Source organism: Bos javanicus, chromosome 13 (genome assembly GCF_032452875.1).
Source record: "Bos javanicus breed banteng chromosome 13, ARS-OSU_banteng_1.0, whole genome shotgun sequence".
Lineage (NCBI taxonomy): Eukaryota > Metazoa > Chordata > Mammalia > Artiodactyla > Bovidae > Bos > Bos javanicus.
The window spans coordinates 76,408,225-76,421,381 of NC_083880.1; the positions used below are offsets into that span (position 1 = coordinate 76,408,225).

At 44.0% G+C, this 13,157-nt stretch overlaps 1 non-coding gene across 1 annotated transcript; it reads right to left on the bottom strand.

The window, feature by feature from the left end:
- Window positions 1-12,549: 12,549 nt before the first annotated feature.
- On the bottom strand, window positions 12,550-12,622 carry TRNAK-UUU (transfer RNA lysine (anticodon UUU)). Its single transcript has one exon. It is a non-coding gene; the product is annotated as a tRNA-Lys (tRNA).
- Between the last annotated feature and the right edge of the window lie 535 nt (window positions 12,623-13,157).

Here is a 13,157-nt window from a genome sequence, read left to right on the forward strand (position 1 = left end):
ATCTTGGATTATTATTGTCTACTTTTCTAGTTTTTTTTTTAAATTAGAAAAAACTAGTTTAACTAGTTTATTTTAACCTCTGTAGCCATCAGATCGTCTCAGCCCACAGATATTCTAGAGGCCACCATGTTTTCACTATCATAGACAAAGCTGCAGTGAACATTACGAGGTGTGGGTCACTGGGCATTTGTCTAAGACTCTCTCAGGTCTCTAGATTACAGGTGGAAATTGTAAAGGTGGGGACTTGGGGACAGGGAGGCAATTGTTTCCCTCCCAGATGCTTTGCATGCCTGCGAATGGGCCACCTCTTTTGATAAACACCTGGATTTTCTTCTGAAGGATAACTCTTCCCCATCAGGTGAATTCTTGGTGTGACTATGTGATCAAGATGGGCTTTCTGTCTCCACACTGTCTAGGGTGGGCATGAGATTCAAGCTAGATTAGTCTCCCCCTCACACACACACTGTCTCTCTCCCACTCATATTTGAATCTAGGGAGAAATAAAATGCAGCCCAGGAATGCCTGGAACCCACTGTGGTGTCCTTAAAAAACTGCTTTATTTCCTCTTTGTGGAATCTCATAGAAAAATCAGGTTTTGCCTTTCCTAAGGCTGGTTCTTCATTTTTTTAGCTAACTTACATTCTTTCAGAAACTTATTCTTTTTCTCACTTAATTTAGCTAGAGTCTGTGTCTATGGGATGCAGATGAAGATCCCTGACTGATACAGCTGCCCAGAAAACATGCCAAGGATGGCAGGTAGGCAGGTTTTCGGGGTACCCAAGACAAGAGATGCCCTTCCTGTTCTCTCTTCCAATGTGTTCACACCCCCTGCATGTTGGACCATCTGACTTGGAAAAGGGTTGGGGGTGTGGCTGTTTCTTGTAGCAGCCAACCCCTGCATTGGAATACACATTTTCAACCATCAAGTCATGTGTGCAGTCCATGGAGCCACAAAGAGTCAGACACTACTTAGCGACTGAATAATAACATATACAGATATCCCCTTCATGGATTACAGCCTTGTCGTGGCAAAGGAACTTGCTGACTCACTGGAAAAGATGCTGATGCTGGGAAAGATTGAAGGCAAAAGGAGAAGCGAGCAGCAGAGGATGAGACGGTTAGATAACATCACCGACTTAACAGACATGAATTTGAGCAAACTTTAGGAGATAGTGAAGGGCAGGGAAGCCTGGTATGTTGCAGTCCATGGGATCACAAAGAGTTGGACACTACTTAGAGACTGAACAACAATGTGGAGCCAGGCAGTGTATTGACATGGAAGACATATTCTTCATCCTTGAAGGGGCCCCAATAAAATCTTAAATTCTCGAAAGGGACCACAGTTCATCAAAATGGACATAGTGAGATAGGTCTCTTATATGTACATTTTATACGGGAAAGAAATACACATCTAGGTCATTGTCTCAATTCCTTCTTCTACAGAGGTCTTGTGGAAAATGTGGTTCCTATTGAAGGATTGTTCTGCACACTGGCCTGCCCTCAAGAATGGGGCAGAAGGAATAGTCCCTTCTTTTAAGGCAAACAAACGTGTGGCTTGACCTTGGCAACACGTGAACTCATTAGCAGTGGCTGGAGAGCTCCTCCATCCAGTGAATCAAGAGACCCCATAAACCATAGGTCAGTGATTTCAAATGCATTTTCCAAAGACAAACAGATGAATCTGAAAGACACAGATGACACTCTGGAAGAGGTCACTGTGGGTTACACGTGTTTTGATTGCTTTCAAGTTATATAAGAGAAAAACCGAACTTTTCTCGCATAGTAGCCTGGGTATTGTGAATAGTTGTTTTTAACCCCTGCACCTCTATCACTTTATTCTGGTAACAGAACACTCTTAACCCCTCCCCCATTTTCATTTGGAAAATCTTTGCTCTCCACCTTGAATCCATAGGATCTGGGAGTCAGAGGGCAAACCCAAGATCCAGAGCTGAGGCAATCAGCAGGTAGCATTTCTAAACCTAAGCCAATCAGCAGGTAGCATTTCTAAACCTAAGCCAATCAGCAGGTAGCATTTCTAAACCTAAGCCAATCAGCAGGTAGCATTTCTAAACCTAAGCCAATCAGCAGGTAGCATTTCTAAACCTAAGCCAGACAGCAGGTAGCGTTTCTACAGCGAAGCCAGTGTACATGTGGTGCGCCCAGCAACAGTGACTCACCAGGGGTGAGCACAGGACCTAAGGTGACCCAAGCAGAGTGAGTCTCAGGACTTGCCTGGAAGCTCTGCTGCTCTTTTTTGCTGGGTTGAACTTGGAAGATGAGGCTGGGTTGCCGCAGCCAGCTTGCCACCTGGAACCTGGGAATGAAGTAAATACAACTGGAGATTGCTCCAAGGCACCAGAGAAAAGTGAATCTCTTTGAACTGAGTTCAGAATCTAGCCATGCCTGAAACCAGCACAATACTTAAATGTTTTGTTTTAGGAGCCAACGAATTCCTTTCTTGCTGAAACAAGCTGGGTTTGCACTCTCTGTTGCTCACTGCTGAAGGGAGGCATTCTCCCCAACTCTGCATGTGGCAGAGAGGCCAGAATATCCAGGCCTCCGTTTCCTCGTCTGTGATGAAGAGGAAGTGGACCTAGTAAAGTTTCAGCATCCCCTTCCAGCAGCACCATCTTGGTTCTCTGGTTTGGGGTGTTTTCCTCACCCAGCAGAAAAGATTTCCTTTTCCTGGTGAGTGAACTTTGGAACAGACTGCCTGGGTTCAAATCTCAGCGTCCCCACCACTACTGTGACTCTGGGCAATTTGCTTCCACCCTCAGCGTTCCCATTGTCTTACCCGTAAAATGGAAGTAAAGACCATCATAAAACTGTCGTGAGACGTGAATGTGTTCATGCATGCAGAGTGACTAGGGTAGCGGCACGCAGCAAGGCCTGTATCCAGGGTGGTCTCCATTATTGCTATGTTGTTATTTATATTGGTGATCCCTGTCTACACATCTCCATCTGTCCTGCTGGTTGCCTCTATTCCCTAGTACCTTGCCATCTTGGTGACTACTCCACCTTAGGACTTTTTATTCCTTTTTATGGACCAGATTTCTTTCTCTGTGTCCCAACTCTAGGAGATTTCTCTTTCCAAGGTCACAGGTACCTATTGCCTTCAGACAGGATAGGGAAACTTTGTTTCTGTATATCCCACTTTGGTTTATCAGTCTCTTTAAAGAGTATGATTTTTGTAATGTACAGTATTTTTTTGGCAATCCAGAATCCATTATCCAAACCCCACTATCCAAACTTCCACTATGCAAACCCCAACTCCTCTAGAAAAGCGTCACTCAAATGGCTTGACAGGCCCTTCATGTCAGGTGGACTAAGACATCAGGGCTTTCCTTTTCTGACAGCTCGGAGTGGTTTAGGGATGGGCAGGTGACAACTCAGGACTGTTGGAGAGAGAGGACTATCTCCGCCACCCACGCCCCATGAGTTCTTGTGGCTGGTCTAATAATTAAATTGACACAAGATAGATTAGCTAGAGAAGAAAAAACCAATTTAATTCCTACACGTGGAGGTCTCAGATGAATGGTGTCCCTGAAGTGACCAAAGCAGGCTGTTTGTAAATCATTTTTATGCAAAGAAACAATTATTTGTGAAGATTTAAGGAAGGGGCTGGTGTTTGGGGTAGCAGACTAATGAAGAAGCAACAGAGTTCGTTTATGCAACTTTCTTAGCCATGAATTCCTGGATGCTGTTGATAAGGATGCTGTCTTTCCTCCTGGTACAGGGAGAATGCCTTCACATGTGAGATTTATTTCCTGATTTTGAGGGAAAGGTTGGAGCGGCGGCGGGGGGGGGGGTCCAGTGTTTTTTAGGTTATTTTTTTTCACCAGCTATTTCTCAAGTAACTTAATATCCAAAGAGTCAATATGCCATTGAAGCGTATTTGAGGCTAGGCTGCTCTGGACCTCAGCAGGACCAATGAGATGCAATGAGAATGTTGTCATGGTTTCTGGGACTGAGGCAGGGACTCTTTCTCCACTGGACTTTGTCTGTCCTGCGGTCACGACAGAGATTTTCTAAGAATGGACTTGAGAGGGAAAGGAGGAAGTAAGAGACAGGGAGACATTAGTCAGGACCTGATGACATCATTTGAGTGTCTAGACCCAACTGTGCCTTAAACTAACAAACTACTCCTTGTATTTTTTAGTTATCTGATGTTGCATATTCCTTTAATTTAAAGTTATTTAACTCCAGTTTTCTGTTGCATGCAGTCAAGGGTCCTGACTGGTACAATCTCCCGGTTATATGATACCCAGTGTCCCAGCCCAGAAGTAGTGATCCATAGGATTGCAAACACACGGCAATGGGTTCTACAGGATCTCCGATGTCATTCTAGAGAGCTGGTTACTAACTACTCAGTCTTAGATTCAGCTGGTTTTGCAAGAAGAATCCTCACATTATCAATTCTCTCCTGTCATTCCTTTGGAAGGTGTCCTCTGTTTCTATAAGGTGATGTACAAGTGACTTAAGATAGCTTTAATGAGCCCAACAGTGAAGAGACGGAAAAAAAAAATTAAAGCCAGAGTCATCGGAATGTGATGACGTGTGGCTTAATGATGAGGTGAGGCCGACATCATTCAAGACCTTGATGCTGGGTTGGGTGCTCTGGTTTCCTTCAACTTTGAGGAATGCCGGACCCCTGGATCTGCCAAGACCTCAGATAAGTGGGGAAATGTTTACGTACCTGGAGGGAAAAAGCTCTTTCTAGTTACAAAGTGAGAATTTCAGTTGCTTTTCCACCATTGATCAAGAAAATCATTGTCTAAATGGAGGTTTAAAAAAATGAGTACATGCGCTGCTCGGTTCACTTAAAGGAGCAAAGGCTCGCGCCAGTGTCGGAGCAGCCATTCGTCAAGTGGCCTGGCACACGCAGCGTGGTGTCAGCGTCTGCTCGGGCTTCAGTGGAACAGCGAGGGTTGTGCCTTTTGACTCACTAATCAGTTTCCCTGAGTTTTCTGGGATAATAAATCACTTTCCCTGGTCTCCATTGAGCTGCACATGGTGTTTCTGCTAGAAAGACCTTCATATTTACTTTCTTATTTGATAGCAAATGTTGATGGACACCAGGCTTCCTTATAGACGAGAGCCTCTGACCCTGGGTCAGAGTAGGAAATGGGATTTTTGGAAAAATGTCACAAAGGTGGTAGGAGGCAGGAGTAAAGAAAGAATCACAGAACCGATGCTAAAGAATCTACGGGAAGTGGCAAAACTGACAAGGTAGTTACATTAGTTGGGCCTCTCCAGAGAAACAACCAATAGGAGATGTGTGTGTATGTGTGTGTGTGTTTATAAAATTTATTGTAAGGAATTGGCTCACATGATTATGGAGGCTGAGAAGTGCCCTGATTTGCCATCTGCATCTGGAGACCCAGGAAAGCTAGAGACATAGTTCCAGTCTGAGTCTAAAAGCCCAAGAACCAGGGGAGTCAGTGGTTAGGCCCTCGTCCAGGGGCAGAAGATGTACATCTCCACTCAGGCAACCAGGCATAAAGAGCAGAGCCTGCCTTCCTCCGCCTCTTTGCTCTATTCAGGCCCTCAGTGGGTTAGAAGATGCCCATCCATGTTAGGGAAGCAATCTGCCTTACTCGCCTCACCCATTTAAATGCAAATCTCATCTGGACACTCCCTCAAGAACACACCCAGAAATAATATTTAATCAAATATAAGGGCACCCCATGACCCAGTTGGTTTGATATGTAAAATTGGCTATCACCGTGGTGAATTCCTGGGTCCTTTCTGAAGGCAAATCAGAGGAGAGAATGCAAATATTTGTGTGTGTGGAATTTATTCCAAGAAGGCAGATGCAAAAATTCCTCTTGATGAAAGGCTGCAAGCTTTCTAGATGGAAAAGAAATGGTTACAACAATGATCTGAATATAAATTGCTTTGCATTTCACAGATTCAACATTTGAAGTTTCGGCTATTTGCAAATGACTCTTGCTACAGGATTGGAGAAGGCAATGGCAACCCACTCCAGTACTCTTGCCTGGAAACTCCCATGTACGGAGGAGCCTGGTAGGCTGCACTCCATGGGGTCGCAAAGAGTCAGACATGACTGAGCGACTTCATTTTCCCTTTTCACTTTCATGTATTGGAGAAGGAAATGGCAACCCACTCCAGCATTCTTGCCTGGAGAATCCCAAGGACGGAGGAGGCTGCCGTCTACGGGGTCACACAGAGTCAGACACGACTGAAGCAACTTAGCAGTAGCAACAGGATGGGTGAAGTCATGCTACAGCAACAATGCTAAAGCTAAGTCTCTTCAGTCGTGTCCGACTCTGTGCGACCCTATGGACTGTAGCCCACCAGGCTGCTCTGTCCACTGGATTCTCCAGGCAAGAGTACCGGAGTGGGTTGCCATGCCTTCCTCACTGCAGTAACAAACAAGACCAAAATCTCAGTGGCTGAAAATAAGAAACAGCTCCTTCTCATGAAGGCTGCATTGTCACCTCAGGTCAGCTGGGACCTCTTTATACTGGGACCCAGGCTCACAGATTCCATCGTGGCACTTCCTTCTAGTAGCAGGCGGAAGGAGGCATGGCTTAAAATGTTTGCCCAAGAGGGACACTACCACTTCCTCCCACGTGTCACAGGCAGCGTCAGTCACACAGCTTCCAAGGGGAAGAACCTGGGAAGAGACAGGAAATACTCAGTGAACAGGACTTGCATCCGCCACACCCCATGACAGGCAGCAATGGGAAGCTTTGTGAGGCATGGAACCATGAACCCCAATTTCCTCTAGTGGAGCCAGTGGACTGGCCAGGCCTTGGGATGCTGAGCGAGGCCCATTCACTCGCTGTTTGGGCTCTGGATGCCAGGAAGGCCTGTGCTTCTCGCTCATCCTCTTTGCACCATTCTCATGAACTGATACAAATGCAGACTTTTGGAGTGAAAAATTAGCCCCACAGAGAAAACCAGTTCTAGTCATGGAAGAAAAGAACAGAGAAGAGGCTCAAAAGACTTGGGTTCTTAGCAAACAGCTCTTCCTAGAAAAACTAGTCAAATGCAAAGAACAAAATAAAGTTGTGTAAAGGACAGAGAAGCATACATGCTGATATTTTGCAATAAAACAGTTATATCATCTTTCAAAATGTATCTAATTCAAGCTAAATAGCATAGTTGTTTAATATCCACATTCCTTTCAAAAGGATACATTACATTTTTCTTAACCATTAAAACTATGGATCATTCCCTTTTCTCCTTGAACGATCTCTTCCCCTCCTCCCTGAGAATTTTTATCATATTTCAATATATTTTTAACCTATAAATGACTTTACTTATGAATTAACTATGTTTAGAATCGGATTTATCGTTGCAATTTGCAACACCAAAATGATTGATATAATTCATTTGGATAAACAATTATTAAACATCAAAGCAACATTTTATTGGAAATACACGTCTTATGAGGCAGATGAAGGGGACCAGGACGTCTTAAATGAAAGGACACTCGCCCCAGCCCCCAGTGTTACAGTTGCCCCCTTGTTGAACCTGGGGGGGCCCTGCCAGCCCTGAAGCAAGGCACTATAGGGAGACTCGGTGGGTGAAGATCACACTACTTCTCTAAAATGAGCAAGGCCAGTTGTGAAGGGGATGGGAGCGGTGGGCAGTGGGAGCGTTTCCAACTAGGTCAGTCGGGAACGTTGCTGAATGGAGTTTGAAGATCAGTGGCCACATGCTCTTTGGAAGTGCATTCGTGCCCCCAGGAGTAAGTCGGAGTCCCTTTGAAAATCCTTCCTCTGCTCCCTGAGTGGCTTTCCCTCCTCCTCACCATACCTGTTCTATCAGTGTTCTCAATGCCATCAATACAATGCTTGAGCAGGAGTAACTAACAGTGTGTAAGGAGCACTGGACCCTTTCCACAGCATCCGTCACACCACGTCTCATCTGTCTTCTCACAACAAGGCCTAGAGATACTCAGAGTAGCGAGTGGTCCCCACCCCCATCCCTCCACACTGCTTCCTCCCCGCCCTCCCCTTCAGTCCTCTCTGCTGTTTGAAGGACCCCCATCTCTGCCCCACTTCCTCTTCCTTGCCTCTCCCTCCCTCCTCCTCCTCCTCCCTCACTCCCTTCTCCTTGTTTCTCGCTCTTCTGTTTCCTTCTCTCCTCCAGTTTCTTTCTCCTTGAAATCATCATCACAGAACTAAGCCTGGATGTTATTTGCGTAAAACCATTACAAAGGGGGGAAGAGTGATATTTCTTTATGGGTCTGGGTGCAAGCCTTTGACAGATGGAACTGGTATCAGAGAAAACAAATTGTTAATGCTCTACTGAAATTTCACTGCGGGCACTCAATAGTTGCATGGGGGAACCAAAATATACTAGGGTTGAAGCAAATAAATTCCATTCCCAAACCACGAAGATGAAAAGGCAGCTGCAAATTAGGTTTGAAATGGACATCCCTGTCCTCAGAGATTTCGCAGTGACAAATGGATTAGTCCCCAAGTGGAACACAAACCTACTTTGCTTTCATAGAAGCGGAGAAGACTAATAAAGGCTGTGTCTCTATGCAGCCCTGAATCAACTGGGGCTCCGTCAACCTGTTTAATAGCATCGCAGCTGAGCTTCTTAATTAAGCCGCAATAAGAGTTGGTCCTTAAGAAACTGGTAAACACCCGAGTCCTTGAGTTTATTAATTAATCTTTAATTTTCTTTCATTTAAAATGAAATGTGTTTAATTATTACATTATTATTTTTAAATGAATAGTGGTTTCAAGGAATAGTATAGAGAAGGATCCTTCAGTGCCCTCATAGCATCTATCAGTGTTCTCAATGCCATCAATATAATGCTAAGAAAAATATTTCCAAGGTCAAGTAAAATCATTTTTAGGCAACTGTTTACTATGATCTATCTGGGACACACACTCCAAGCGGCAAGTGTGAGGTTTTGCAAATTCAGGATTAAGCCAGCATCCTCACCTCATTCCTTGCCCCAGCCTCCTATCAGTCAGGAAAGGTAACAAGTAACCCCCACATTGCAGTTAACACATCAAGGTTTATTTTTCTTTCTCACGCAAAGCCGATTGCCAGTTGAGATGACTGTGGAGGGCAGTGTTCTTGGTGTTTCAGTCACCCGAGGGCTTCCGTCAGGCAGTGTCAGCCTCACCATACCTGTTTCCACTGCACAGGGCAGGGCTGTGAGATCTCCCCTCCTGAGGAAATTTTAAGTATTGTTGACTGTGGGCAGAGAACATTTAGTTTTTGCTTCAAAGTGTGAGGGGTGGATTGTAGACTAATGGAAAGCCTGTCTGTAAACATGGATTCATGAGTGATAGATAAGTCAGAGGACAAGTCCCTGGGAAGCTGTATCATATTAGTAAAGACAGGATTTTCCTGGGGGGCTGGGAAAGAGGACTGGTCACCGACAAGGAGGCTCTGTGCCCTGGTCCTTAAGATCCATGGAAAAATGGGACCAGGAGGTGTGGGACTGGGCTGGAGAAATGGATCCAGTCCAAGGGGCAAGGAAATGAGAGGTGCTTTGGCAGACTTTGGGGGTTCTTCCCCAATATCTGTGCTTTCCTTCTTTTGTATTAGTAGCCCAGGTATTTTGCTTGGCACAAAACCACATAGGAGAAAAACTACACTTCCCATTTGGGCTTGCCAGTATGTGTGACCACATCACTAAATTCTAGTTAGTGCAATGTAAACCTAAGTACTGTGTTCAAATTCTGAGAAACAGCTTAAGGAAAGAGAGCGCTTCCTCCCTGCACTGCTTCGTTCCTACTTCCTGTGGCTGAAATTCAGACTCAGGTGTCCAATGTAAATCAGGCACCTAGAGTTACGAGTGAGAAGCCTTACGTTGAGCATGGCAGAGCGACAAGACAGAGGGGGCCTGAGCCCTTGATGTCTTGGGAGCCACTGTACTCGCCCTCAACTGTCCACATTTATATAAGGCAGACATACATCTTTATATTGTTTAAGAAACTGTTCGTTTGGGGGGAAACTCTAGCTGAATGAAATATCAAATCTCATCACAATGGGTGCCATTGAGCTAGAAATCTTGGGGAAATTCAGAAGGTAACAGGTAGAGCCCGTGTACACTCTGGAAGCACAGTGCAAAACTCCACAGATGGGGGAGTGGATGGTTGACAGGCTGGAAGAGATTTCTGGGTTCCGAGAAAGGTAGACTCTCGAAGGACTGGCCAGGATAAGCTGGGTGTGGGAGCTGGGTATGGGTAGAGACTGGAGAGTGAGGGAGAGGAGAGCAAAGAGAGGGTGGTTCTCTTCCAAGGCTTGGGATGGGAAGGCAGCATCCTTCTGAGGGAGAAAGGGAGAATCAAACCCCACCAGAGTGGGGTTCTACAAGGAAATCATAGCAGGTGAGAACTCACCAATAGTTGAGATATCTTGAAAATTATACCTAAAAGAATCAGTTCACAGTCGGCTGGAACAGTTACTTGCTGAATGAAATGAAGAAGGGATGACAGCATGAATAGCACCAAGAGAAGTTTAAGAGAGGCAGTGCGGAATAGCGGCTGAGAATGGGGATTAGAATCCTAGAATCCATACCTCTATATCTCAGACCAATGCCTAAATGTAGTGTTCAACAAATATAGACTGGTAATATTACTGCTGCTACTACTACTGTTGCTGTTGTTATGGTTGGGAGTGACGGAGTGTCCACAGGTGGATCTGATGGCAGATGAAGAGACTTCAGGGTCCATAAGCGACTGTCTCTTTCTAAACTTCCCTGGAAATTTCTCCTCCATATTCTCAGATGCAGTTCAAGTTTCCTTCAAATCCTGGGTTAATGTCTGTTCCTCTAGGACATCAGTTGTGATCACCTTGATCCACAGCAATCCCTTGTTCTGACAGCACGTTATTACCTTGTCATCAGGCAGCTGTGATGTGCCATCCTGGATGGATTCTACCTTGTTTTTCCAGCATTTGATGGGCAAACAAGACCCCTCAAAATACCTGAGCCCTGCTTGATTCTGCAGGCTCATCTTGCAGCGATTCCTCCCACTTTGAAAATCCCGTCCATACTCTCACAATTTTATGTCTAGTTATCACATTTTATTAAATAGATGTGTAGTAATCATTCTTCTATTGTTATATATTCACTTTCCCTCTTGTTTTTCACTATAAGAGCACTGTTAATACCTTTATGAATATTTTAAAAATGTAGTTTCAATTAGTAGCATTCTTAGTGTGACAGTCAGAAAAGGTGTGAAGAATTCTGAGCTTCTATGGAACTTCTCACATACTCTTTTATTTTAAGTTATCATCTAGATTTTGTATCATAGGCTTAAATACATATTTGAATATAATTAAATAAATTATATGCACTTCCCAGGTGGCACTAGTGGTAAAGAATCTGCCTGCCAGGGCAGGAAATATAAGAGGCTCAGGGTTCGATCCCTGAGTTGGGAAGATTCCCTGGATGAGGGCCTGGTATCCCACTCCAGCATTCTTGCCTGGAGAATCCCATGGACAGAGGAGCCTGGCGGGCTACAGTCCATAGGGTCGTGAAGAGTCAGACAAGACTGAAGCTACTAAGCACGCACACAGGCAAATAAATTATATAGAGTGTTAATATATAAGTAAATCTCAAAATAGAGTAAATATTTATTTTATATATAAGTAAATGAAATTTATATAAATGGATATAATTTTTGACATGTAAATATTTGCATTTTAAAAGAAAATTATAATGTAACTTTCAAAAGTAGTCCAGTGAAGCTCAATTCCATTCTGGTTCAATATCCACCATCATGGGTTAAAAAAAAATACACATACAAGCTTTCCTTTCTTAGGAATTCTGCACTGTTCTTTTTTTCTCCATCAACTGGTACAGCCCTGGCAGAAATTTAGTCTTAATATATATTTTTATTCTTGGAAGCCTTTTATTAATCAATTTATCGCCTATCACTGAAACAAAAATATGCTTAAAAATTGAAATTAAAATGCTTTTCATTGACTACAAGTCTTTAAATTTTAAAATAAATTCAATTCTTACTATGGTGATTAGTAGAATCAGTTCAGTTCAGTCGCTCAGTCGTGTCCGACTCTTTGCAACTCCATGAACCGCAGCATGCCAGGCCTCCCTGTCCATCACCAACTCCCTGAGTTCGCTCAGACTCATGTCCATCGACTCAGTGATGCCATCCAGCCATCTCATCCTCTGTCGTCCCCTTCTCCTCTTGCCCCCAATCCCTCCCAGCATCAGAGTCTTTTCCAATGAGTCAACTCTTTCCATGAGGTGGCCGAAGTACTGGAGTTTCAGCTTTAGCATCAGTCCTTCCAAAGAAATCCCAGGGCTGATCTCCTTCACAATGGACTGGTTGGATCTCCTTGCAGTCCAAGGGACTCTCATGAGTCTTCTCCAACACCACAGTTCAAAAGCATCAATTCTTCGGCGCTCAGCCTTCTTCACAGTCCAACTTTCACACCCATACATGACCACTGGAAAAACCATAGCCTTGACTAGACAGACCTTTGTTGGCAAAGTAATGTCTCTGCTTCTGAATATGCTATCTAGGTTGGTCATAACTTTCCATCCAAGGAGTAAGCATTTGTTTATTTATTTATTTATAGTGCCTGGACAGGGACTTGAGCCCTGGGCCTTCAGATTAAAAGTCTGATGCTATACCAGCTGAGCTACCCAGACAGTAGAATATACTGATCAAAACAACTTAAACGTCACAGTTTGTGATAAAGACTGATCAATCCTTAAAAAAGTAAAATACTCTGGGATACACTTCTCTTAATATGAGAGGTGGGACTTTTTCATTGAATATATTCATGAATGAATATTATTAATTTAAAAAGACAGGCTTCAGCATCAATGCCTTTCACACCATTTGTTATTCTTGGTATCAGCGCTGAGAGCTGTTCAGGGAAACAAACAGATGGACTTGGAAGGGCTTCTGTTGTCTGTAGCGCAATCGTTTGGTCTCTCTTCAAGTTATATGCCAAACATTACGGTGAGTTTTGATAATCTGTGAACTGACATTGGTCCTAGGTTCTCCAATTTCTGTGACAATGAAGGTCTGAAAACAATCCTTTGGTAAAAGCAGGTGGTTCTCAGTTATACAATAGACGTGCTACCTGGCTATCAGACATCCATGTTCTGCGCTGAAGGTGAGCATTCCAAAACGTGCCTTTGCTTAGTGCCCTGAAAGACATTTCTTTCTCTCTCTCTC